We start from the raw sequence: 26,852 nt of genomic DNA on the forward strand, positions 1-26,852 counted from the left end.
TTACCTATCTTCAAATGGATCCTTGTGTTGTTGCTGTATCCCAGGTTCTGATGCTCCATCTTCACTGCTGCTAGTGCTACAAGTCTGCTGTGCAGAGCTGGTAATCAGATAATAAGCCTGTTGAACAGGAGAAAATACTGAAGCAGAGGGAAAGTTGCTGCCGTTTGTGTGGTTGTCCTAGCCAGAATTTATTAAACCCATTAATAAATACACTTACAAATTATATCCGTTTTCTCTATTTATGTATCTCTGCGTTGTTGTTGTGTGGTCGAATGAATATGACTTCCTTCTTGCCAACCAGCTTTATTATCTGTGCAAACAGAATATAAGGAAATGGCCTTCACCAGCGTTCTACCTCAATACTTCTCCTCAGTGAGGCCTGAAGCTAACTGAGAATGTAAAAATACATTTAGCCAATCAAAATAACTATGTCTGACATATTTCGTTTTCTAATCAAAAATGGACATAAATCCACATGCCATATTATGACTTTCATGAGGGATTAAAGCCGTTTTCATTTACAGTATATAATACGGTGATAACAGATACAGGGATGCAAACTCATCAGGTATGAAAAAGGTGTCAAGGATCCGAGCCCCGGACCCCACGGAATATCGGCTTTAAAATTAGGAATAACAAATGATTTTAGCAGTCAGAACAACTAAAGCAGCAGGTACTAATAACAGAAACGCCAAAGAGTCACATCTAATATAAATATATATAAAAGCGTTTATTTTAATTGTGTAGCAGTGAGTTTAACATTTTGGCAGCACTGTTGAGCATTTTGAAAATGTATTGTCATGCCTCTGTGCAAGGCTTAGTCTTTCTATCTTTATAGCCACTGGGTGTAAAGTAACTAAGTTCATAAACTCAAGTACTACTTGGGTACAATTTTGAGATACTTGTACTTTATTTAAGTATTTCAATGTTTCTTTTGCTACTTTGTACTTCTAATCCACTACAGTTCAGAGGTACATGGTAAATCCACCAGCTACCCTGCAGTCTACAAAGTACTTCAGACTAGCTGCACCTTCACCAGCTTTGAGAACACTTTCATGATCAATCATTATAAAACATATCAGATATATTATTCTGAAATGGACAAATCTGCACAACCACGCACTGTTAAAGAGGGTAACATTGTTCTTTAAGTGCACCAGAATTGAAGATAAATTGATAGAATGAGTTATGGAATACATAGCAGATCTTACAGATCCTAGTAATGTTTTGACACAAGATAGTGATGTCGCTACTTTCACTATATTTGATGAGAATACTTTTCTACTTTCACTTGAGGAACATTTTGATTGCAGGATTGTTCCTACATTCTGGTACTTCTACTTAACTCAAGTACAAGACCTGGGTACTTCTACTTTTACTCAAGTACAAGATATATACTTATACCACCTCCGTTTATAGCCTATGAAAAAAACTAATAGAAAACGAAGGCTAAAGCTAACGTTAGCAGATAGTGATGCTAGTTAAGTTTGCTCAACGATAATATTGCGACAGAAAAAAGTTTCAGTTCCCGTCTCTAACGCTAAACCGGAAGTGAGGCTAAGAACGGCGAATTTAAAGATAACAATACCATTAGCACTCCTAGTGGTGACTTTATGAACTGCAAACAAATTATAACATTATAAAATGCCTTTAAGGCAGCACACTGTTTGAAGCGCTGCACATTATATAAACTAACGTTACACACGGCAACGACATTAACTGCAAACAGTCGTGACTTGTGTGAAGTGTAACATTAAACAATATATTAACATATTAAATACAACATTTATGACACCACTCGTTCCACTCAGTAACCCTCTTTCCAGCGCTGAGATAGGCTACAGTCATACCAAGAAATGGCTTAGCCCCCACCATGAAAATGATGTTAAAGTAAGCAAAATAAAGTCCACCAACTCGCGGAGTAAATTGCACAGACAGCAGTTAGTTAAGACTGATTTCAGCCACTTGTCTGGAAATACCGAAGACTAGAAACGGTTTTGAAAAACTTTTGTCACGTAGTGATTGTCTTCGCAATAGAACATCTTTGATAATGTCTTCTGGCCAATCAGAATCAAGATAACGGCGTGATGTTGTTGCAGGAAAGTCCCGACGGAGAATATGTTTGCTGAAGTACATCTATATATACATCGATACAACATACGTGTTGATAGAAATCAACACGTAATGAAAATAAGACCCCACGGTTTGATGATTGATAGGTGTGTGGGCTGTCTTTCATTTTGACACACAGAACAATGTTACAATAAACATACATACGTATGTTAAATTGATATATCCGCTTTCTTTCATTTATCTTTCCATTCCCACAACAATATACATAAATAAATGGCATATTTTGGACATAGTTCGAATGGTGATTAATCTGATTAATTAATTTTTAAGCTGTGATTAATCTGATTAAAATTTGTAATCGTTTTGACAGCCCTAATATATATATATGAAAACAAGAGGGACATAATATCACAAAACAATTAATGATGATGATTATTTCAGCCATATGTATTAATAGTGTTAATATCTATGAGATTTAAAGTAATAATAATAATAATAATTCCCTGCAAAAGCACTAATAACAATACAATAATGGCAAAAATAGCAATTCGATATATACAAATCAATCATTGTCATGGTGAAGCAAGGAGTGGTTGCCACAAGCGGGGCTATAACTGCACAACATCAATGACAGAGACCATTGTTTAAACAAAGTAATTTATTTAAGGAAAATTCACTCGAATACTACAACATAAAAACATAGGTACACACATATATACACGGCACACTAGAAAAATGTGCAAAGTAGTAGTTTTAAAAAAGGCAATTAGTGTGAGTTCAAAGGCCAAAGAACAGCCTGCGGGGAGCCGCTGGGAAACATGTGTCCGTGACGAAATCAGACAACATTCAATGTTGCCATGAATGACAGTATATTTTGGATGACGTCCAAGATCTCCTCTACGACCAGCAAGAGGATCAACCTGCGGTGAGTTGCTCCATGTCCTCATCGCTGAGCAGGTGCTGGTTTCAAGGTACGGTGACCCTCTCTGGCTCCTCCTGAGCATCCTCTACTCTGCATCAGCTCTACTCTCTCTCTCTGGCTCCTCCTGAGCATCCTCTCCTGCATCAGCTCTACCCTCTCTGTCTGGCTCCTCCTGAGCATCCTCTCCTGCATCAGCTCTACCCTCTCTGTCTGGCTACTCCTGAGCATCTCCTTGTCCTCCACCAAAGAGGCTCTGCATGGCAGAAGTGGTCTGGCCCTGCCGTTCCAGGCAACCTTGGACAAAAAGTTGTATGGGACTCTGGTGTCGTTCGGTCCTCAACCCATGATTGTTCCACTGCTCCAAAAACCCCGTAGGTCATGGTTTATGTGCGGGAGATAGACATAATGCAGGGCCCACATGTGCATTTCATTGTCTATGTCTATTATGCCTTCACTCAGGAAGTTGAAGAGGTCGTAATAGACATTGCTCACACCTCGCCACAGGTCACCCCAGAGCCGTTCTATTCTCTGGTTGTGGGTGCTTCTTCCACGGAGAGCACTGCCTCTGTGAGAGCCTCTGAAGATGCTCATCAATAGGCAGACAGAGTTGTTTTCGTCCCCATGGTCGGTTCTGACCCTCGAGGGCATGTTTATTCAATTAAATGTCAAACTGTATCACAAAATCCTCTCATAAGCTAAGGGTCTGACAGGCTTGTGGTGGGGGAGGAGTAGAACATGAACAAAATTGAAAAAAGGTGCGTGGCGCTCCGAGACTTTGAGAGTGTGTTGCTTAACTTGTGTGGAACCCGCGTGCAAAATGTGGGGACCCTGCGACCTTCGAACAAGGTCAAAATCGAGGTCAGAGGTCAAATGTGCATGTCGACAGTACCCTCGACGGTGCAAAGGAATGTCCGACGGCTTTGAGCTTGGTCTTGTTGGATCCGGCTCGGAAAGTACATGCAGATTGATGTCTCTGGTCCAACTAAATGTCAAAGGTTACGCCTTAAAATGTAACAAAACCTTCCCTTAAGGCCTTTTGAGATGCAACTGCGGCATGAGTTTTTAAAGGACTTTGGAAAGGGCTAAAGAGATACTTTTTCACAGGGCATTGTTTTTGCCTTAATGATGGACAAAAAACAAGAATAGACCTGAATAGGGGGACACAATCATGTTTGGACCTCATACTTGTGACGGATAGTTTAGTTAAATCGTGTGAATGGTATGTAAAAAGTGACTGTCCCATAGGAAGTGATCATTACCCAGTAACATCACACTTGTGTAAATGGATGGAGAAGATGATAGTGTATAGACTATCACATGTCTTAGAACAAAGAGGGTTACTGAGTGTCATAAATGTTGTATTTAATATGTTAATATATTGTTTAATGTTACACTTCACACAAGTCACGACTGTTTGCAGTTAATGTCGTTGCCGTGTGTAGCGTTAGTTTATATAATGTGCAGCGCTTCAAACAGTGTGCCGCCTTAAAGGCATTTTATAATGTTATAATTTGTTTGCAGTTCATAAAGTCACCACTAGGAGTGCTAATGGTATTGTTATCTTTAAGTTCGCCGTTCTTAGCCTCACTTCCGGTTTAGCGTTAGAGAAACGGAAATGGTCTGAGAGAAGAAGAAGAAGAAGAAGAAGAAGAAGAAGAAGAAGAAGAAGAAGAAGAAGAAGAAGAAGAAGAAGAAGAAGAAGAAGAAGAAGAAGAAGAGAAGAAGAAGAAGAAGAAGAAGAAGAGAAGAAGACGACAGATACATGGCAGCAACTTTCCCTCTGCTTCATTCATTTCTCCTGTTCAACAGGTTAGTAGTGTGTACACAGATTATGTCATATTTCGATCTGAGAAGTGTCTTTGAAACTGTTTTATCTGTAGTGAACTTTAATGTCATTCTGTGAGCTACGCCACTAGCGTGTGGCTAATGGCTAATAGCGTCCGCTAGCTTCTTTAACACAGGCTCCTGGATAATGTAGCTCTACTATGTGTATGAGTCCCGTGCACTAGTCTGGCTTACATTTCAAGTTTATTCTGTTTGTATAAGTATGTGAAATGTTGGTCTGAGGTCATAATTTTCCATATTATTTAAAAGCTAAAGCGCTAATGCTATGCTAATATTGTGCCCGTACAACAGCCATGTTAAAGTGAGTACAGTCGGGTTGTGTGTGTTATCTGTTATCACTGTATTATATACTGTAAATGAAAAAGGCTTTAATCCCTCATGAAAGTCATAATATGGCATGTGTATTTATGTCCATTTTTTAATAGAAAACGAAATATGTCAGACATAGTTATTTTGATTGGCTAAATGTATTTTTACATTCTCAGTTAGCTTCAGGCCTCACTGAGGAGAAGTATTATGAGGTAGAACGCTGGTGAAGCCATTTCCTTATATTCTGTTTGCACAGATAATAAAGCTGGTTGGCAAGAAGGAAGTCATATTCATTCGACCACACAACACAACGCAGAGATACATACATAGAGAAAACGGATATAATTTGTAAGTGAATTTATTAATGTGTTTAATAAATTCTGGCTAGGACAACCACACAAACGGCAGCAACTTTCCCTCTGCTTCATTATTTTCTCCTGTTCAACAGGCTTATTATCTGATTACCAGCTCTGCACAGCAGACTTGTAGCACTAGCAGCAGTGGAGATGGAGCATCAGAACCTGGAGAATACAGCAACAACAACAAGGATCCATTTGAAGATAGGTAAATGTAAATATTACAGTAATAGTGTACTTTCATTGTGTGGGTTTAGTTAAATAGTTTGTAAGAGAGAGAGAGACTCCTGTCCCACCTCCCCATCAGGGCTCAAAATTAACTATTTTCCTCAGTGTCCCACAACTGTCCCGAATTCTACTTTGTATTGTCCCGGATATAACCAGCAGTGTCCCAAATTTAAATTTGTATCGTCGCCCCCCCAATTATGCAGAATACATATAATTTGATACTTTTTTGTCACTTAATCATCACACCATAGACTCTGGTCCACCATGTAAGTTTAAAATACTTATTCTTTTAAACATATGAATATTAGTCTGATCTGTTGCCTCTCCTAGAGTAGAAGGGAAGAGAGTTGTTTTAAGACATGTTTTTCTATTGTTTCTCAATATCCAGACTAATTTATCATTGTCATGTCAACATTGAAGAATTCTGATATGTATTTTTCAATTCAATATGGTATGGCTGTATGGTCTCTGTGTTTTATGATCGGAACCCTCTATCTGGCAATAAAAGTGGTATGAATGACAATAAAAAAACAGAAGTTCCATAATACAGTTTAATAAATGTATCTGTTTTCAGTTCTAATTACAAGTTATCCTCACAAGTCGTCAGTAGTACTATAGGAATATAAATTGATCTTCTATCTTCATTCATGAATGTCAATCATCTTGCTCTCACTCACTCACCCCCAGGCACAAACACAACTGGAACATTACTCTCTCTTAACATGACACATTATTGTCATACCAGAGTTGATTGACAAACTAAAATTACCTTGCGACCCCCTTTCTAATCGTCACCCAATCTGACTGACGTTCTTGATCAAAAAAAAGTAAAACACTAAAAAAAGATGAAAAGCTAAATGATTAGCTAAATGCCTTACGTTTTTGCAGCTAAAGATTCTAGCCTGCTCACTGACTGGCTGACAAAGAAAATACAAAAATGATAGGCTACACCTCTTATTCTGATCAACTGTATTTCACATCATTTTCACAAACTTCAAAAGAACATGACACCGCATTTTAGGACGTTTGTATGCATTGTAAGGCGCACTTCAGTTGCTAGCGTTAGTTAGCACTAACATTGGCACTTAAGACAACTAATTTACCACAATGGAAGACGGTGCATCATGACCAGGCCTTGGGATGTTTTCGTTTCGGGAGTCGGAAGAATTGGGGCTTGCTACAGGGGGCTGTTTATTCAACCACCTCAGCATTTCTTTCTTCTGTTTTTAACTGTCGTGACCGTTGCATTAGCGCGAGTCTAGCAGCAGAGTGGGTGACGTAGAATGCATTCTATGATTTGACAGCCCAATGACTTTGCAAATAACACCCATTTTGAAGTTTACTTTTAATTTTATTTTCACTGTCCCGAAATAGTCCCAGACAAAATAGATTTGTGTCCCAGTAGGAATTTTTATGGGCATTGGGACATCGTTAATTGCGAGCCCTGCTCCCCATTTTATTTTGAGTTGTGCATTGTTATTTGTGCTTGAGAAACATTCCACTTGAACTTTATATATTAATGAACTTAGTAATTATTGTCCTATATTTCTTTCCGATTTCACAGCTGCCTGTGCCTAGCAGCAAGAACCTCCATCTGTGCCTGCACCCAGGTCAAGATCTACCGTGGCTCAACGGCCTTCACCAGAGCCACCACCACCAAGGACCAGCAGCCTCCATCTCCATCTGTGCCTGCCACAAGATTAAGATACACCTCGGTACAAAGGCCTCCACCACAGCCATCACGATCAATCCAGCCAGCAAAGAAGTCTCTCCTAGCACACCTCCCTCCCGCCGACACAGCCACCAGCAGCCCATGCACCAGGGCTCTCGACTAACTTTTTTCCCCATCCTCCCAGAACCGTCCCGAAATACAATATAAGCCGTCCCGAAATTAATGTGGACCGTCCCGAATTTAAAATGTTAGTTTTTCTACATTATCATTAGTTAAAATAATTCAAAGTGACCTTTAACATAAATAAAACATCATACAAATCATTAGATGATAATTCATCAACCTTTTTATTTGAGTAAATCATTCAATCACATAAACAAAGGCCAAATATATTTAAACAAACACACAAATGAGAAAATTACTCATCCAATTTACAAAAAAATGCAACACTGTCCTGAAGACAGAACCCAGAGTAACCACTAACCAGGATGACAGTCTGTAACACAGTCAGGAGACCTTTACGAACGGCCCCGCCCCCTCGCACCCAGACGGGAGAGAGAGATCTCGTCTGGATTGGAAAGCTCGAAAATACATCATAGACGCATGTTGTAGTCTTATTGCATATTAGAAACGGAGTTGGTGAAACTAAAACTGCGATATAATGTGGATGTAGCAATAATACATATGACATATATTTTTTAAATGTCTCCAGTACCGATAAAAAGTCAGATAACGTCGGAGCTTAACGTTACCACTGTCTTTAATAATTCCGGCCCGTTTAATACCGGGGTTCGGTACTCATCCCTACGTGGGGAGAGGCAGCATATTGCTAAGGACTAAATACGATGGAGGAGGGTTCTCTTCTCAGCCTTATCACCCATAGGGGATGAAGAGGAGTAAGTAAATAAAGAGGCCGGCGCTCCAGGGTCTGGTTCTGCTGTGCGTTTTTGTGATGTAACGGTAAAACATTTCAGAATTCCTCCACGGGATGCCATTGAACATCACTCAACCCGCAAACAGAACATAGCTAGACCCGCACATTTGCGGGCACAGCCAGCTGTAGCTACATGTGTATATTTCGAGGGTTTCTGAATGTTTTGTGCGTGTGTGTTTATCATGGTGTTTATGTTGACAAGGAGGTTTAATAACTGTGCTACACAAAACGTGCAGTCGGTTTCATTTTCATCGCCGTTTGTAGTAGAGTTAGCAGGGTATTTTTATTTTAACTCGTCCCAAATTCGTCCCAAAATTATTTTGTATCCTCCCCGACACTATTTTTCTACGACGGGACGTCCTTATGCTCGAGCCCTGCCATGCACCATCACCCCCACCTACACAGCAGCCAGACCCACTGTCTTGGAAGACAGACAAAGACCCTGTCTTTACATTTATAATGAATAGTTGGTTGAGAAAGTTCTGATATTGTCAGGGTTCGTACGGTCATTAAAAACCTGGAAAAGTCATGGAATGCAATATGCAGCTCTGCACAGCGGACTTGTAGCACTAGCAGCAGTGGAGGTGGAGCATCAGAACCTGGAGAATACAACAACAAGGATCCATTTGAAGATAGGTAAATATTACAGTAATAGTGTACTTTCATTGTGTGGGTGTAACATAGTTAAATAGAGAGAGAGGGGAGAAACATTCCACTTGAACTTTATATTTTAATGAACTTAGTAATTATTGTCGTCCTATATGTCTTTCCGATTTCACAGCTGCCTGCGCCTAGCAGCAAGAACCTCCATCTGTGCCTGCACCCAGGTCAAGATCTACCGTGGCTCAAGGGCCTTCACCACAGCCATCACCACCAAGGACCAGAGGACCAGCATCACTACAGCAGCCTCCACCTCCATCTGTGCCTGCCACAAGATTAAGATACACCTCGGTACAAAGGCCTCCACCACAGCCATCACGATCAATCCAGCCAGCAAAGAAGTCTCGCCTAGCACACCTCCCTCCCGCCGACACAGCCACCAGCAGCCCATGCACCATCACCTACACAGCAGCCAGACCCACTGTCTTGGAAGACAGACAAAGACCATGGCACGGCTCCCCCTGTCTTTACATTTATAATGAATATTGGTTGAGAAAGTTCTGATATTGTCAGGATTCGTACGGTCATTAAAAACCTGGAAAAGTCATGGAATGCAATATTTTTCCCAAAGTTTTGGAAAAGTCATGGAAATATAAATAAAGTTGCATCAAATATAATTGATATGTTATCTAATCGCCGAAATAGTAATACTATAATGATAATAAATACTGTATCGTATAATGAAACGTAAAATGGCAACTGTGGCAGTATTTCGCTGGTGAGAGATGTTTACAATCACGCCCTCTAGTCTACAGGAGCTACTATTTGATATAAAGATGCCAAGCTGTCAGGGAAGTGCAGTTTCAACAATGTATGGCTTCTAAAGAATAAGTACCAATTGTGGTTATCAAAAGACATTGACCCAAGACGTGCTAAATGCAAACTGTGTTGTAACATATTCAATATTTAGAATATGGGCGAGGCAGCGCATGCTAGCCACATGAAAGAGTCATTTAAAATCACTGGTGAAAAAGTGTATGAACCCTGTATTGTAAATATTGAGATTTTACAGTTTCTTATGTTAACATAAATAGTTGGTTGAAAAAAAAAAAGTTGTAATGCTCAATTTGTATTTGTACACATTACATGAACCTCAGTATGGAATATGAAGTCATGAATCAGTCCTGATGTAACTTTTCTGTGATGAAAGTAGAGTGATAGAACTATTTTACTCCAAATTCTAATTTACACATTTTCATTATAGACATGAACAACACATTTATATAGGCCTATAGTGTAATTCATATATTTCACTACTTTTGTGAACCAAAAACGTTGGTAAACCAAATCTGAAACACCAACAAAAATGGATGACATGAGTACATCTGTGTTTTCACAAGTTTTTAAGTATTCCAAAAATCTGATTTCTAAGCTAAGTATCTCATAAGACAGTGCTCGAAGGTGAGTGACATTGCATTTCTAGCAATACCAGAGGCTCACCATTTTGATATGTTACACCCGGTTACACCATGCCATGTTATAAGAAGTACATTTAAAAGGTGATTTAAGGAGACAAATACCCTTCACTTCAGTAAAATAAGGTAAGGCGATTTTATTTTAAAAGACAATGAAGGCAGGTTATATTGATTGATATATTTATTATATTGAAAGCCAAATTAATACATAGTCCCCTGAAGCTGGAATAACGTACAATTTCCAGCCTCACAATGTCAGGAACTTTTCATCTACAGATTGCTTTGGTCTGGTTTTGCTCTTCACTGATTGGTTACTGAGACTTTGAACTTAAACGGACCTCCCCGTTTATAAAACGGACCTCCCCGTTTATTCGCGCGTAGTTTCGCGCGAATAAACGGACCTCCCCGTTAATCCATACAACTACGCGAGAATAAACGCGCGAATTGTGACGCAAAGGGCGTTCCATAGGGACCCCCGGCTGTGCCGGGGCTGTCCGTTGCGCCGAGGCGGACTGCCGCGCCGGCGGCCGGTGCGCCGGTTGTAATGGAGCAGCAGGTGGCTGCTGCTGAGGGAGGGGTGTCACCCACGCGGCCGCTACGGTGGTAGAGGGCCCCCCTCCGGAGGCGGCCGCTGCTGCTGACAGCAATGCTGCTCCTGAGCAGTCGGCGGTGGCGTGCGATGTGCCGTCTCGGACGCGGGGCGGGCGGGGGCGCGCTGTACAGCGCGGTTCTGCTGCTGTGCCCGGCTTGCGGTGCGGTGGTGTTGCACAGAGTGTGGGTGTGGGTGATTATGTCCAGGAAAATGAGGTGGTGGTTTTGTGTGATGCAGAAGAAAAGGGCGATGGGAGAAAAAAAGATAAAAAAAACAAATACAACTGGTGAAAAAAACCCTGGAATAATCAATGAACCACAAGGTGATTTGGCAAAAGAAAATGTAGGCACAGGTGAAGTCAGTAAAACACAGGAGGAAGATAGGGAAACACATTTGGACAAAACAAGAGAAGAGAAGAAAACATGGGGTGAGCAGGTGGAGGTTGCTGAAATGGAGGAAGAGGAGGTTGCAACAGAAATGATAAATAAGAAAAAGACTGCTACTAAACGCAGGAGAAGTAAAAAGGATGTACCAACCGTGGCAAAAAACATTAAAGTAGTGAGTGAGGGAAAGGAAGAAAGAGAGCAAGAACAGGCGGATGAGAGTTGGGATGATTGTGTGTCTGACAGCAGTGATGTGCCAGGTTTTATGAGCAGTAGCCAACAAAAAAAAATGTACTCGGCCGAAATGATAAAAAATTACCTGGTGCAGACAAAAAATCAACATAATGTAATCATAGAAGAATATTTCCCAGATTTGTCCGTTTTCTGTGCCTCAGCAAGTCTCCACATGAGCCGGAAAGAGCAGTCTGTCCTGGATGAGCTGGACATATACAGACTAAAAAGAATTGTTACAAAAGTGAGGAAGCAAATGGGCAGCGTTGATTTTAAAAACCTCGATGTCTGTGTTTAATTTATTTGTTTTATTTTGCTTTTAACATCTCACTCGAAATGGACACTTTTAGTGTGGGAAGTTTAAATGTAAATGGAGCCAGAGAGGAAAGAAAGAGGGCTTTAATATTTCAGACTGCAAAAATAAAACATATCGATGTCCTCTTTTTACAAGAGACGCACAGCGACGTTTTTAATGAGACGGACTGGAGAAAGGAGTGGGAGGGGGAAGTCATTTTAAGCCACAACACCTCTCTTAGTGGGGGGGTGGGCTTCCTCCTCTCCAAGTCTTTTAGTCCTGTCTCTCTGGAGGTCGAGCATTTTATCAATGGGAGGTTGCTTTTAATAAAAGCACGGTTTGACCTTTTTACAGCTGTTTTTGTAAATGTGTATGCTCCAACAAACGGTGCAGAGAGGAAGCTGTTTTTACTCAAAGTTAACGATGTTTTAAACGGTTGTGCCACGGAGGATTTTTTATTCTTGGGTGGGGATTTTAATTGTACAGAAAATGCATCTTTGTATCGCAACCATGCAGAGCCGCATCCAGCATCTCAGCATGCTCTGAGGCAGCTGGTCCACTCCCACGGCCTGGTGGATGTATGGAGAAGTATGCACGCAGACACCAGGCAGTACACCTGGTCCCACATCAGAGAGAATAGAATCTCATCAGCTAGACTAGATCGTTTTTATTGTTTTAAGCATCATTTTAATATTTTTAAAATGTGCAGCATATCACCTGCTGGTTTTACGGATCACTCTTTGCTTTTATGTAATGTTTTTATTAGAAATGTTTTACCCAGAAGTGCATATTGGCATTTTAACTCGGTTTTAACATTTGATAAACATTTTAAAGAGGCCCTTATTTATTTCTGGAGTGTTTTTAGGCAGAGAAAGGGAGATTTTAGCAGTCTTAGGCAGTGGTGGGACCATGGTAAGACTGAGATAAGATTGCTCTGCCAACAGCACACCCTCAATGTCACAAAAGACATCATTAGATCTATGAAAGACCTGGAGAGTGATATCGTGGAACTAGAAACAATAAGTGAAACCACAGGAGATCGAGGATATATTGAAATCGTCAAAGAGAAAAAAATGGCTTTAGCCAACCTGCTGGACGTTAAAGTTCAGGGTGCACTAGTCAGGTCCCGGTTCCTCAACACCAACGAGATGGATGCTCCCACTAGCTTCTTCTTCGGCCTGGAGAAGAAGAATGGGCAGAGGCGAGTGATCCACTCACTGCTGTCAGACACAGGGCAGGAAATAACAGAGCCAAGCCAGATCAGGAGGCGAGCTGTGAGCTTTTATTCCACCCTATACACAAGCGAGTATGAGGAGGGGGAAACTCTGTCCGAGGGGTTCTGTAAAGAACTACCTCAGGTCTCCGAGGAGACCAACTCACAGCTCGAAGGGCCGTTAACGATCCAGGAGCTGCAGACCGCCCTGCAAGGCATGCAGGGACGGCGGGCTCCTGGTATCGATGGCCTCTCCGTAGAGTTTTATAAAGCCTACTGGGACGTCTTGTCACATGACATTTTAGACGTTTTTAATGAAAGTCTGGCCTCTGGCTCGATGCCGATGTCCTGCAGGAGAGCGGTGATCACGCTGCTACCAAAAAAAGGAAACCTGCAGGACATCAAAAACTGGCGCCCTGTGTCTCTGCTGTGTGTGGATTACAAACTTCTGTCCAAGGCTTTGGCCACCAGGCTGGGGAGGGCTGTGGAGCAGGTCATCCACCGGGACCAGACCTACTGTGTGCCCGGCAGGTCCATGGTGGACAATGTCCACCTAATTCGAGATGTTTTGGAGGTCTCCAGCTCATTGGGCATTGATACTGGTCTGATTTCTCTAGATCAGGAAAAGGCTTTCGACCGCGTTGAGCACAGCTTCCTCTGGAAAGTAATGGAGAAGTTTGGGTTCAGCGCTGGTTTCATAGCCAAGATCAAGGTGTTGTACAATAAGATTGAGAGTGTGCTGAAGTTCAACGGTGGGCTGTGTGCTCCGTTTAGAGTGTGTAGAGGGGTCCGACAGGGCTGTGCTCTGTCTGGCATGCTCTATGCACTCTCCCTAGAACCCCTTCTCAACAAAATACGCTCCAAACGGCAAGGGCTGTTTTTACCTGGTTTTAGTGGAGGCATGGTTTTATCAGCATATGCGGATGACATCATTGTTTTTATTAGAGACCAAAAAGAGACAGACATTTTAGTTAACATCGTGAGGGATTTTAGTTCAGCATCGGCAGCGAGGGTGAATTGGAAGAAAAGTGAGGCCCTCGCTGTCGGTGAGTGGAGTGGCGGTCTCCCAGTTCTTCCCCAGAACATGCTATGGAAGAAAGATGGGCTAAAGTACCTGGGTGTGTTCCTGGGTAATACAAGCATAGTCCTGAGGAACTGGGAGGACGTCATAGCAAAGATAGAGGGAAAGCTGTCCAAGTGGAAGTGGCTGCTCCCTCGGATGTCTTTTAAAGGTAGAGTGTTGGTTTTAAACAACCTTGTGGCATCCCAACTGTGGCACCGTCTCACCTGTGTGGACCCTCCCTCGGGCTTACTAGCCCAAATACAAAAGAAGTTGGTGGATTTCTTTTGGGAGGGTCTACACTGGGTGCCACAGGGGGTGCTGTTTTTATCTAGAGAGGAGGGGGGACAGGGCCTTATCCACCTGGCCAGCCGAACAGCCACTTTTAGGATACAGTTTTTACAGAGGTATCTGACCGGCCCGGCTGATTTGGTGTGGAGAGATGTGAGCAGCTGCATTCTCCGACGCGTGAGTAACCTGGGGCTGGATGCTGCTCTGTTTTTAACTGATTTAAACGTTTTAAAGTTAAGTGGGCTACCTCCTTTTTATCAGGGTGTTTTTAAATCTTGGGCCCTTTTTAACCATAAAAGGTGTCCAAAGACTGACTCTCTGTACTGGTTGTTGAGGGAGCCTCTCATTCACAGAGCCAGGTTGGACGTCAGCAGCAGCGAAACACCCGGCCTGACGGTGGCACTGTGCCAATCCAAGACCCTGTGCCTTCAGCAGCTGGTGGATGCAGTGGGGCCGGAGCTGAGCGATGCCCGGGCCTTGGGCTCTCTGCTGGGTCTGCACTCTGTCCGGGTGGCCGAGAGGATCCTGCAACTATGGAGCCAGATCCTCTCCCCTGATGACAAAAGACTTTTAAGGAGCTATGGACAGGGAAGAGCCAAGCCGGACCCAGCAGACCCTTTCCCAGAGATCTACCTGAGCCCAGGGCTCGGAGAACTGACCGGCCCCCTGCTCAAGGTCGCAAACCAAGGACAAATGACCATCCACAAAGCTGACAAAAAAACTATTTACATGAACATTGTAAAGACGACTAACACAAATGTGCTGAAGGACAGGGCCTCCACTGTGTGGAGCACCAGACTGGGTGCAGGAGGCGGATCAGGCCCACAGTGGAGGATTTTATACAAACCTCCCATAAAAAAACGTACTGCCGACCTCCAGTGGAGAATTTTACACGGTGCCATCGCCTGTAATTCTTTTATCTCCATTATTAATCCTGCTGTTTTTAATAAGTGTCCATTTTGTGGTTTTAGAGAGACTGTTTTCCATGTTTTTACAGAGTGCAAGAGACTCACGGGTTTCTTCTCTCTTTTAATATTGGTTTTTAGTCTTTTTAGTATAGCTTTTACCGAGAGTGTTTTTATCATGGGGGCTCCATATAAAAAGACACACAAGGAAAAGTGGCAGCTTCTGAATTACCTCTCTGGCGAAGCAAAAATGGCCATTTATTTAAGTAGGAAAAACAGGGTGGAAAATAAGAAAGGGGAAGAGGCAAAAGCGATCTGGCTGTGTAATATCAGAGCCAGACTCTGGCTGGAGCATCGTTTTTATAAACATATTGGAGACTTGGATGCTTTTAAACAACGTTGGTGTTATGAGGATATTGTGTGTTCTGTGGTGGATGAGGATTTGCACTTTGCACAAGTTTTTAAGACATAGGTTTTTAATGTATTATTTTAAGTGATTCGTTCATTTTATTGCACAATGACGCACTTTATTGATCAAACGTATAATTGATCGTATGTAAATAAAGTGTTTTTGCAAAAGTCAAAAAAGTCTTCTTCTTCTTCTTCTTCTTCTTCTTCTTCTTCTTCTTCTTCTTCTTCTTCTTCTTCTTCTTCTTCTTCTTCTTCTTCTTCTGTGTTTATTGGCGGTTGGCAAACCAACTTGTAGGTGCATTACCGCCACCAACTGGACTGGAGTGTGGACAAGAGACAGAAAACAATAAACAAAACAAACAAAACAAAGAACCAAAACTCTAGATTATTTTAAATTGATCAATTTCTCTTAGAAATGTAATAATCTCACAATATATATTGCCTGATGTTTTCCCTAACAGCCCTGATAGCGACAAGTCATGGAATTTAGCTTTCTTCAGTGTGTGGAAAAGCACATTTCTCTGAGTACTATATTTCCTGCAAAGCATTAAAACATGCTCAACAGTTTCTGGCTGGCTACAGTGTATACCATAGACTATATACCTATTCTCATCCAAGAAATGACATTTTCCTCCCTTCTTTTAAACCCTACCTTCCTTCCACCCCCCACATACTTTTGAATTTTATAAAGATGTCTTCCTGTATCACTCCCAATGTTCTTGCCATGTTGTTTGTGCATATTTCTGAATGAATGTTTTAACCTCCGCTTTGCTGAGTGGAACTTCTATATGTCTATGTTCATAATTCTGAGTATTTGTTTGGCCAGAATATCCACCTGTTCATTACCCTCCACACCAACATGAGCAGGAACCCAGATGAAACGAGTTGCTATGCCTTTGTTTTGCATTTTATATACAATTAGAAATATTTCATTTATTATGTCCATTCTAAATGAAGATCTGCCTGATCGTACTTGATAATGCTGAAAAGCTGTCAGATGCAATTAAACTGTTATGTATTTCTTTCTCCTCTATCCATTTCAATGCCAACACCAATGCCAACAACTCTGTGGTGTACACTGACACATAGTCTGTTACCCCCACCACCCTAAGCAAAAACAGTGAGCATCCTAAAAATCCATGGAGCGTTAGACGGCAATGTCATACATTTTGCAAGTATCCGAACATCAAAAAAGTATTGGAGAAATACATTTCTGACCTGATGGATAATGAATACAGATGTCACGACAATTCTTCCAATATTTCTCCAATTAGAGCCTAAAGAATTCTGGCCACCAGGACAGAACAAACAGGTGAGCAGGTCATGAACATGTAACCCACATTAAAACATAGTAAGCATAAAGTCATTCAAAGGTGATTTCATTAAAGGATACACGTTTAAAATTGGTCAATGATAACATTGACCAATCCCTTTAAAAATATAATAAATAAAAGTAGTATGACAAATTACAAGGTACTGTTCCTTTAAGGGATCTCTGCTCACCACCAGGCACCCACAGTGTAGCAGGGAAAAGAGAAAACGGAGCAAGACGCAGACGAGCGGAGTAAATTATATTAAAAAGTGATTCAAAGTTGATTTAAAAAAAATAAAAAATACCATCCACACGGTCGGGAAACCCAGTAGACGGTATAGAACATTAACCACGGTGTTTTGGTCAGGTTTGTTTGGACTGGATAAGAAAGTTGATCGCGAGTGAGAGGACAACAAACACACGCGCTCTGATACAAGATGGCAAGCCAGACCCACGGACTGCTTTGATCTTCGCGCCAGTGAGAGGACTTGCTGGTTTATCAAGAGACAATAGCTGAACTCACTGCCAGAGTGGTAGGAGTATTGAAGAAATTATAAGGTGGGAACTGGATTTAAAGAGACACTTTTGGCGCGTTTCCACTGCAGGCCTCGCTCGGTTTGGTTAGGCCTTATTAGGCCCGGCTCACTTTAATGCTGGGCTTCCATTACAGTTTAGGGGCAGTTACTATAGTAACGCAGTGTAGGCGGAGCCGTGACGTCATCTTCAATGAGGGCCCCAGAAAAACAACACAGCCGTTAGCTCTTAGCACTCAGAGCTCACAGCTCTTCATATCTGTTCAGAAACCAGACAAAAGTTAAACAAGTACAAACCACAGACTGTCTGTGTCATGGTGAACAGTCGCTGGTTTATTTATGTCTGTATAGTCCGTTGTTGTGAGTGTGGACGGTCGGAGCATATATAACGTTAGCTTAGCCAAGCTCCATTTAGAAAACACGCATTTTAAAAGGTTTTTCGCCTGCCGTCTGTCTGCAGACTTGTCAAAGCATTAATTCATGGTTTTTACTAACCGGTATCAGTATGTTGTTACTTCGGCATCATTTTGAAACGTGTATTACAATTAAATCACGGTCAAATATGTTCATCTTGTTGTAGTTGTAGCCCCCTTGCCAGCGATTCTCTCTCTAGTTTAGTATACTCAGCCCGACTCAGCCTGGTTGTTCCTGGCCCTAGAACCACGATTTTATGGGGCCAGAAAAACGGTGAATTAGGACCCGCTAGCCGGTACTAGGCCAAGTGGAAACGCAACCAAAAACGGGCCCCGCACGGCTCGGCACGCTTAAAGCGAGCTACCCGCTGCAGTGGAAACGCGCCATATATATTGTACACCAGGTTTTCATTTGTCATTTGATTTCATTGATGGTACAATTGTGTTTTTTTTCATTGGATATTTTCATTAGATATATTTTACCTGTGAAAAGGGAAAAGAAAAAGAGTTAACTCAGGATATTGAAGAGATTAAAATAGTAAAAATCTATAAATAATACTTAGTAGACCGGTCTAAAATAAAATAGGCTATTTTATTTTGTACATCCTATATGGATACCATTTACTAAGTCACAGAATTCAGAAAACAAGGGAAAGGTGAAATGCTTACCTCTGATTATACTGCAGAAAATATTCATTGTCTATGTGTAAGAGCCATTTAGGCACATTATTTTATGGTAATGAATTATGGTTTTGTGAGCCAATTGAATATTCTTTAATTTAACTTAAATGAGCTGAATAACTATGAATTATTATTATACTGTTTTTGTAACGTGTCATCTTGCTTATGGACAGCTCTAGTTTATGTTTTGTTATTATTTATACAAAGCAATAGTAGGGGCGTGCTCAGGTATAAATGACGCTGCCAGCATGACACAGCAGGAAGTCTAGAGAGGCAGTTGGAAAAAGTTTTGACCGCAAACATCCGTATGACCATCAATCAATCAATCAATGTTTATTTATATAGCCCAATATCACAAATGTTACATTTCTCTCAGTGGTCTTCACAGTGTGTACAGAATATCAGTATGACAATACGACACCCTCTGTCCTTAGACCCTCACATCGTACAAGGAAAAACTTCCGAAGAAAACCCAGTTTAAAGGGAAAAATGGGAGAAACCTCAGGGAGAGCAACAGAGGAGAGATCCCTCTCCCAGGACGGACAGACGTGCAATAGATGCCGTGTGTAAATTGAAAAGATAATACATTTGCAACATAGGTAGTCCAAATGTTTGGAAATGCATGTGTGTATAATAGGAAGATGAATCCACGAGGATATCCATCCAGGACCGATGATCCAGGACCACAGCCACGACTCAAGATCCAGGGCTCACGATCCAGGACACAGGACCGCAGGATCATCCATGTCTCCGGATCCCGGCGTATATAGACACCAAAAAGAAAGAAATTTGGGGAAGCTGGGTTAATCAGAACATGAGAGTACACAGGTATAGACAGAGAGAAGGAAGAAGTAAGATGTCCCCCGACAAACTAAGCCTATATCAGCAAAACTAGGGGCTGAATCTAATCAGCCCTAACTATAAGCTTTATCAAAAAGGAAGGTCTTAAGCGCACTCTTAAAAATGACCAATGGATCTTGTTTGTTTATTTGTTTAAATACCGTGCAAATGTTGCACGTCGGCAGTGGGCCGCCAGCTGATCTATTGAACCTCTCAATAAAGCACCTGAATGGAACGAGCAAGGTATCTGATTTTTTGAATATACGCGAGTCAATACTCGAGCTCGCCTCCTAGACTAAGTGGCCTTTGAACATGGATTTTCTTTGGACAATTGGCCACTACAATGTTAATGTTTTGTCTATTTGTCTATTTCGTCAGTAAATTGCCGGCTGTTCTTTTCAAACCACCTGGTCTCTGGTCTAATTACTTACCTGTCTATCCACTCTAGTAGAACCCAGAATCCTTCTAGTCAGATAGCATAGCCCAAGATAAGAAGTGTTACAAACAGGTAACAAAGAATAACAGCAACATATTGCGTACAGGTTGATGTGAGAGTGTGAGTGGTTGGAACAGGTGAGCAGGTAGAAAAGAAAGTCAGGGTAGAGTTCAACATGTCTGAGAGCATCTGGTGGACAGGTAGAGGAAAACAATGAGGTGGCAATGTGGCTTAAAGGAAAGTCAGTGAGGCAGGCATTCGAGATAATGAGACAGCTGAGATATTTGAGGAAAAAACTAAAATAACTCCTCAAGGAGAAGTCAGAGCATAACCAAAGTCCCCAGGCTTTGTGAATGTCTGTACATAATTTCATAGAAATCTATTCAACAATTTAATGTAAAACCCAAGAATATTTAGAGATAGATATTCTTCAATTTGGACTTAAATGGTGGATCGATAGATAAACAGCTCGGGAAACACCGGCACACTTCTGAACAGCACACTTAATTAAAGCATTGACTAAACAAATTGAATAACCTTTCCCTCTTGATTGTGGAGCTACGGTAATGTTGACTCACGGGGTGCGAGGCAGTGCTGGCAGAGATCAGTTTGGTTTTCAGTTTCCCTCCGCTGGACAACATGCTGATATTGGCAGCGTGGATGGGTCTCTGTTACAGTGCCATTACTATTTTTACCCTCCATCCGTTAAAGCTTCTTTTCTCTCTGGTGCTTTCTGGGGATAGAGGCTTGTATCCCTGCACTGCAGCTGGTAGCATCTGCATACCAACCCAGTCTCACGGCATTTCGTGTTCACCAACACGATTTTTAATCTATTGATTCGATTTGCCCCTTTTTTTCGTGTTGCACAGCACAATTTTAAAAGCAATGTATTTCTACTGCCTGCAGCACGTCTTTTTCTCCGGTCGGGTCGTGGGAGACCGGAAGCTGTGTGGTTCATAAAAACATGTTCTTACTCAATATCAAGCCACAATTATTGCTTTTATTTTAAATCGTATAATTTCGGACTTTTGTTGCCGTCTGTGAGGAAAATAAATGGGGCTCAGAGCCTCAGGATACTGAAATCTGTATTTTTAAATATTTGTTCCTTCTAATTTGTTATTCTTTTCAAAATAACACACTGTTATTTACTCACCAATAACACTCAATTATCCTTGCTTTTATTTATTGGTTTAATTCCATAATTTCGGGCTTTTTTGGTGTCTGTCAGGAACTGAATTTCAAAATAAAAATAACCGGAAACAGACGTAGGCCTATAAGGGACATTTCGAGCATCATTGCGATTGTCAATATTTCTGAGTTTAGGATGGCCGAAGACACTACACTACCCATAATCCCCAGCTATCGTTTAGGACTACAGTCCCCGTAAGGTTACGCAGAGCGTCAAACAGCTATGTGAAATGGAACGAAACCACGCCAGACTATCCAAAACTGGAATCGAACACCCCCCCAGAACTACACATGCTGTCTATTGTGTTTCGCAAAATGTTCTATGGGACGTCTCTACTGAACGTTTTCATTTTCCCCACAATTAGAAGTTGCCAGTATTAAACACATTGGTGTTATCAAATGTAAAACATATAATTAATAAATGGGTGAAAATCGCTTGTGTCCATAATGCGCAGCATTAATATATACCCACATGACAGCTCATTGCTACTTTGTAATTCTACTCCACTACAATTCAGAGGTTAACCTGGTATTTTTACTCCACTGCATTTATTTGAGTTACTTTGCAGATTCTGATTAATTATGTGAAATATAAACAACCCTTAAATCAGACTTTAGTTACACCTGAGTAAAATTCAGGTAAGGTGATTGTCAAGTGCCAACAATCAGGAGAGATATTTGATAGTTGGTGCTTGAGAAGACTAAACATGTATCTCCAATTGACATGAATGGAAACAAGTAATAAAGTATATTCATTACTCGTTATTCTCTACTAATAGTTAAAGACTGTATATTATGGCTATTTTGTACATCCCTTTCAAGATTTTCAAAGGTTTATTGACATATCATACACAACTACGGTGTAGTTATGCAATGAATGAAAAACTTGGGTCACAGGTTCCTCAGTGCATTACAAGACATCTATCAATATGTGTGTACCTTCACCATTAAACTGTCATATTCTGCACATTTCTTATTCTATCTACATACATAAGAGTATAATTAATGTGTATAATATCAGTTAAAATAAGTGCTTCAACATAGTTAACATTGCAGGAAAGGAATATATTAGACGTTAAGTACTTTGTCAGGCTTAATATTTATCTGTAGATAGATACCCCCAAAGACCTTAGTCTGTTTTGCACCTCCTCCTATTAATATCTTTGTACATCCTGCACTAAACTGTTTTATTGTAGAGATCACTTATAGTATCATCTTGATTTTTATATTCTATATTTCTATATTTATACTTTCCCCCTATGAAAGTATGCACTATTAATATTTTTTTAATCAAATATAGCACATAAAAACAATAATTCAATAACGTGCATTAACCACTAGGAGGTGCACACAAGGTACACACAGCCATAATAACTATTAGTGTGTATGTACAACATCTGAAGATGTATAGTTTTATGCATGCTTTCACATCATTTTACAGCATATTGCTATACTATTTCAGACTCAGTATTTACATTCTTACATTCAAAGAAAATCAGTAATATCTTTAAAAACTACAGTCCTTTTCTATCAGCTGTGCACCGTTATGGTGTAAATATAACCTATCTATGAATTAGATCAAATGTAAAACTCAGCCGAATTAGTGTTGATACTGCAAGGAGACGTATTGTGTGAAGAGAAATTGAAGATTGTTACGACTGGAGCACACAAAAACTGATAGGACCCAAATGCACGACTCTAGACAAAAGATGATTCAAAAAAAGGTTTTACTGTGATGACGAAACAAGGTAATCCATTCACAAGGTTCAAAACGATCTGGCACTTGGCACAGGGAACACACAGAATATATACAAAAGAAAGGGACTCCACAGGTGCAAACAATAAGGGCGGGGCAGGTAATCAGGTCCGTGGACAAACAGGCAAGGTAGGAATCGAACTACCTGAAATGAGAAGGGAAATGACAAAGTAAAACAGGAAATGGCAGACACGGACTTGACAATATAGACTCAGAGAAATAATACTAACAGATCTGACGAGACACAACAGTACCCCCTCCTCTACGGCCGACTCCGGACGGCCCAGAGTCCTGTGGATTAAGTCTGAAAAAGTCCTTTATCAGTTTCTGATCCACAACAAAACTTGCTGGTACCCACGACCGATGTTCTGGACCGTATCCTTTCCAGTCTACAAGGAACTGTCGGCCGCGTCCTCTCTTCCTGACTGCTAGCAGTTTCTTGACGTCATATATCAGACCGCCGTCTAACATCCGGGGGGGAGGAGGAGGCTTGGATGGAGGAACCAAACGACTCTCCCGAACCGGTTTGACTTTGGCAACATGAAAGGTCGGATGGACTCTCAAGGACCTGGGCAGGCGCAGGCGAACAGCCACCGGGTTAACAACTTTCGTGATGGGAAACGGACCCACAAACCTCGGAGCCAGCTTCCTGGAGGCCACACACAGGGGCAGATCTCTTGTAGATAGCCAAACCTTCTGCCCGGGTTTGTAGGCAGGTGCCGGACGACGATGTCGATCTGCTGTCTTTTTCATGCGAGCAGCACTTTTCAGCAGAACCTGGCGAGCTCCTGCCCAGACTCTGTGACACCGCCTCACCAGGGCATGTGCTGACGGTACAGTCACTTCCTTCTCTACTTCTGGAAATAGTGGAGGTTGGTAACCATAGGCGCAGTGAAAAGGGGAGAGACCCGTGGCAGATGTAGGTTGGGTGTTGTGGGCATACTCCACCCATATCAGCTGCTTGCTCCAAGTTGTGGGATTCTGGGACACCAGACACCGTAAACACGTCTCCAGTTCCTGGTTGATCCTCTCTGATTGACCATTAGCCTGTGGGTGGTAACCAGATGTGAGGCTGGGAGTGGCTCCTATCAGGCTGCAGAATTCCTTCCAAAACTGGGAAACGAACTGCGGCCCACGGTCTGACACCACATCTCGAGGAAATCCATGCAGCCTGAAAACATGAGATAAGAGCGCTTCTGCTGTCTCTTTAGCATAGGGAGATTTGGGCATGGGGATAAAGTGAGTCATTTTGGTGAATCTGTCAACAACAGTGCAAATGGTGGTGTTACCTGCGGCAGTCCAATGACAAAATCCAGCGAGATGTCAGACCATGGGCGGCTTGGAATGGACAAAGGTTGCAGTAGACCCATAGGAGACTGGGTAGAGGTCTTATTCCGAGCACAGGTAGTGCAGGCTGCCACATACTCAGTAACCTCCTTCTCCATTTTAGGCCACCAAAACCTTTGCTTTATCATGTACATAGTTCGTCTGATACCTGGATGACATGTTAACACAGATGTGTGAGCCCAGTGAATCACATCAGAGCGGACAGATGGGGGAACAAAGAGACGGTTAGGGGGGCCACCACTGGGTACGGTTTTTCCCTCTAAAGCTTGATTTACCTTAGCCTCAATTGGCCATGTCACCCCTCCTATCACCTGAGTGGGCGGTAAAATGGACTCTGTCTCCTTGGAAAGAGCCTCTGGGTCAAAAAGCCTGGATAATGCGTCTGGTTTGGCGTTCTGTGAGCCAGGACGGTAGGAGAGAGTGAAGTTAAACCTATTGAAAAACAAGGTCCATCGTGCCTGTCTGGAGTTTAACCTCTTAGCCTTGCGTATGTACTCCACATGTTTGTGGTCTGTCCACACAATAAATGGCTGTTTTGCCCCTTCTAGCCAGTGCCTCCACTCATCCAGTGCTACCTTCACGGCTAATAACTCTCTATTGCCTACATCATAGTTCCGTTCAGCCGCAGTCAACTTACGGGAAAGGTAGGCACATGGATGGAGCTTACTGTCTTTCTCTGCCCTCTGTGAGAGGACCGCCCCGATGCCCTCGTTGGAGGCATCCACCTCCACCGTGAACTGCCGTTGGGAATCCGGGATGGTAAGTATTGGAGCTGTAGTGAAAACTTTTTTTAACTTCTGGAAGGCCTGGTCTGCCTGTGGGGTCCACACAAACTGAACAGAAGGAGAGGTGAGTACATGCATAGGAGCGGCAATAGAACTAAAATTCCTAACAAACTTCCTGTAGAAGTTAGCAAATCCAAGGAATTGTTGGACTTTTTTCCTGGAAGAGGGTGTGGGCCATTCAGCCACAGCGCTCACTTTAGCAGGATCCATCATTATCTGGTCAGGACCCAGGATGAAACCCAGAAATGAAGTGGAACTGACGTGGAACTCACATTTTTCAGCCTTAACATAAAGTTGATTGTCCAACAACTTTCTTAATACCTGACGAACATGCGAAACGTGTGAACCTTCATCACGGGAAAAAAATCAGGATATCATCAAGATAGACAAAAACAAAATGATTCAAAAATTCCCTCAACACATCATTTATGAGAGCCTGAAAAACGGCAGGTGCATTTGTTAGACCAAAAGGCATTACCAGATACTCATAATGTCCGCTTGGAGTGTTGAAACCAGTCTTCCACTCGTCCCCCTCCCGTATCCTCACCAAGTGGTAAGCGTTACGCAGGTCAAGTTTTGAAAACACTCTAGCTCCTTTCAACAGTTCAAACGCTGAGGTCATAAGCGGGAGGGGGTACCTGTTCTTGATGGTTATGTCGTTTAGGGGGCTGTAGTCGATGCAAGGTCTTAGGGATCCATCTTTCTTCTCAACGAAGAAAAAACCAGCTCCGGCGGGAGATGACGAGGGACGGATAAGACCCGTTTTGAGAGAGCCGTCTATGTACTCTCTCATAGACTCTCTCTCTGGAGGTGAGAGAGTACAGTCTTCCCTTGGGCAAGGGGGACCCAGGCAGGAGATCGATGGCGCAGTCATAGGTGCGATGAGGAGGAAGGGATGTCGCTTTAGTTTTATTGAACACCTCCTTGAGATCTCGGTAGCAGCTGGGTACGTTCGAAAGGTCAGGGAAGTCTGAGTCTTGATTATCTTCATGTTCCCTATCATTGTCTATAATGGGCTCTCTGACAATTTCAGCAGTCTTGTCCCTGAAACACGAATGAGAGCATTCGCTTCCCCACCCCAAAACCTTACCAGTCCGCCAATCAATGTGAGGGTTATGTTTGCACAACCAGGGATAGCCCAGAATTACTGCATGCTGTGCAGAATTAAACAGATGAAGTCATATACTCTGAGTGTTCATGATCAATGGTTATTTTAAGAGGCATGGTTCTATGAGTCACTTTGCACATGAGAGTACCGTCCAGAGCGCTAGCTTCAAGTATCTGAGTCAATGGCACGGAGGCAATTTTCAAACGTTTAGCTAACCCCCAGTCCATAAGTTTAGCGTCAGCCCCTGAATCAACAAGTACTTTCAAAGCTATGCTGTGCTCATTATTACTAACCTCAACCTGGGTCATGGATCGTGAAGGGAAATCTGCGGTTGTCAATCGGCTCACCAGCACCCTCCGTCTTACTGGTAAGCCCCGTCTTTTAACGGGCAGGCTCCCAGGAAGTGTCCCTGTTTCCCACAGTAGAAACATAAACGCTCCCGGAGACGCCGCTGCTTTTTCTCTGGAGACAGCCTGGCCCTTCCGAGCTGCATGGGTTCCTCTTCTGTGTTCCCCGAAGCAGGTTTCACGGTAGTAGAGGAATTGTGGGTCCGAAATCCGGGTCGTAGTGGAGATCGTGCAGGAGGTGGCGCTTTCCTGGCTTTCTCCTTCCGTCGCTCTTGCAGCCGAGTGTCTGTGCGTATAGCCAAGGCGATCAT

Source organism: Pseudochaenichthys georgianus, chromosome 24, assembly GCF_902827115.2.
Source record: "Pseudochaenichthys georgianus chromosome 24, fPseGeo1.2, whole genome shotgun sequence".
Classification (NCBI taxonomy): domain Eukaryota; kingdom Metazoa; phylum Chordata; class Actinopteri; order Perciformes; family Channichthyidae; genus Pseudochaenichthys; species Pseudochaenichthys georgianus.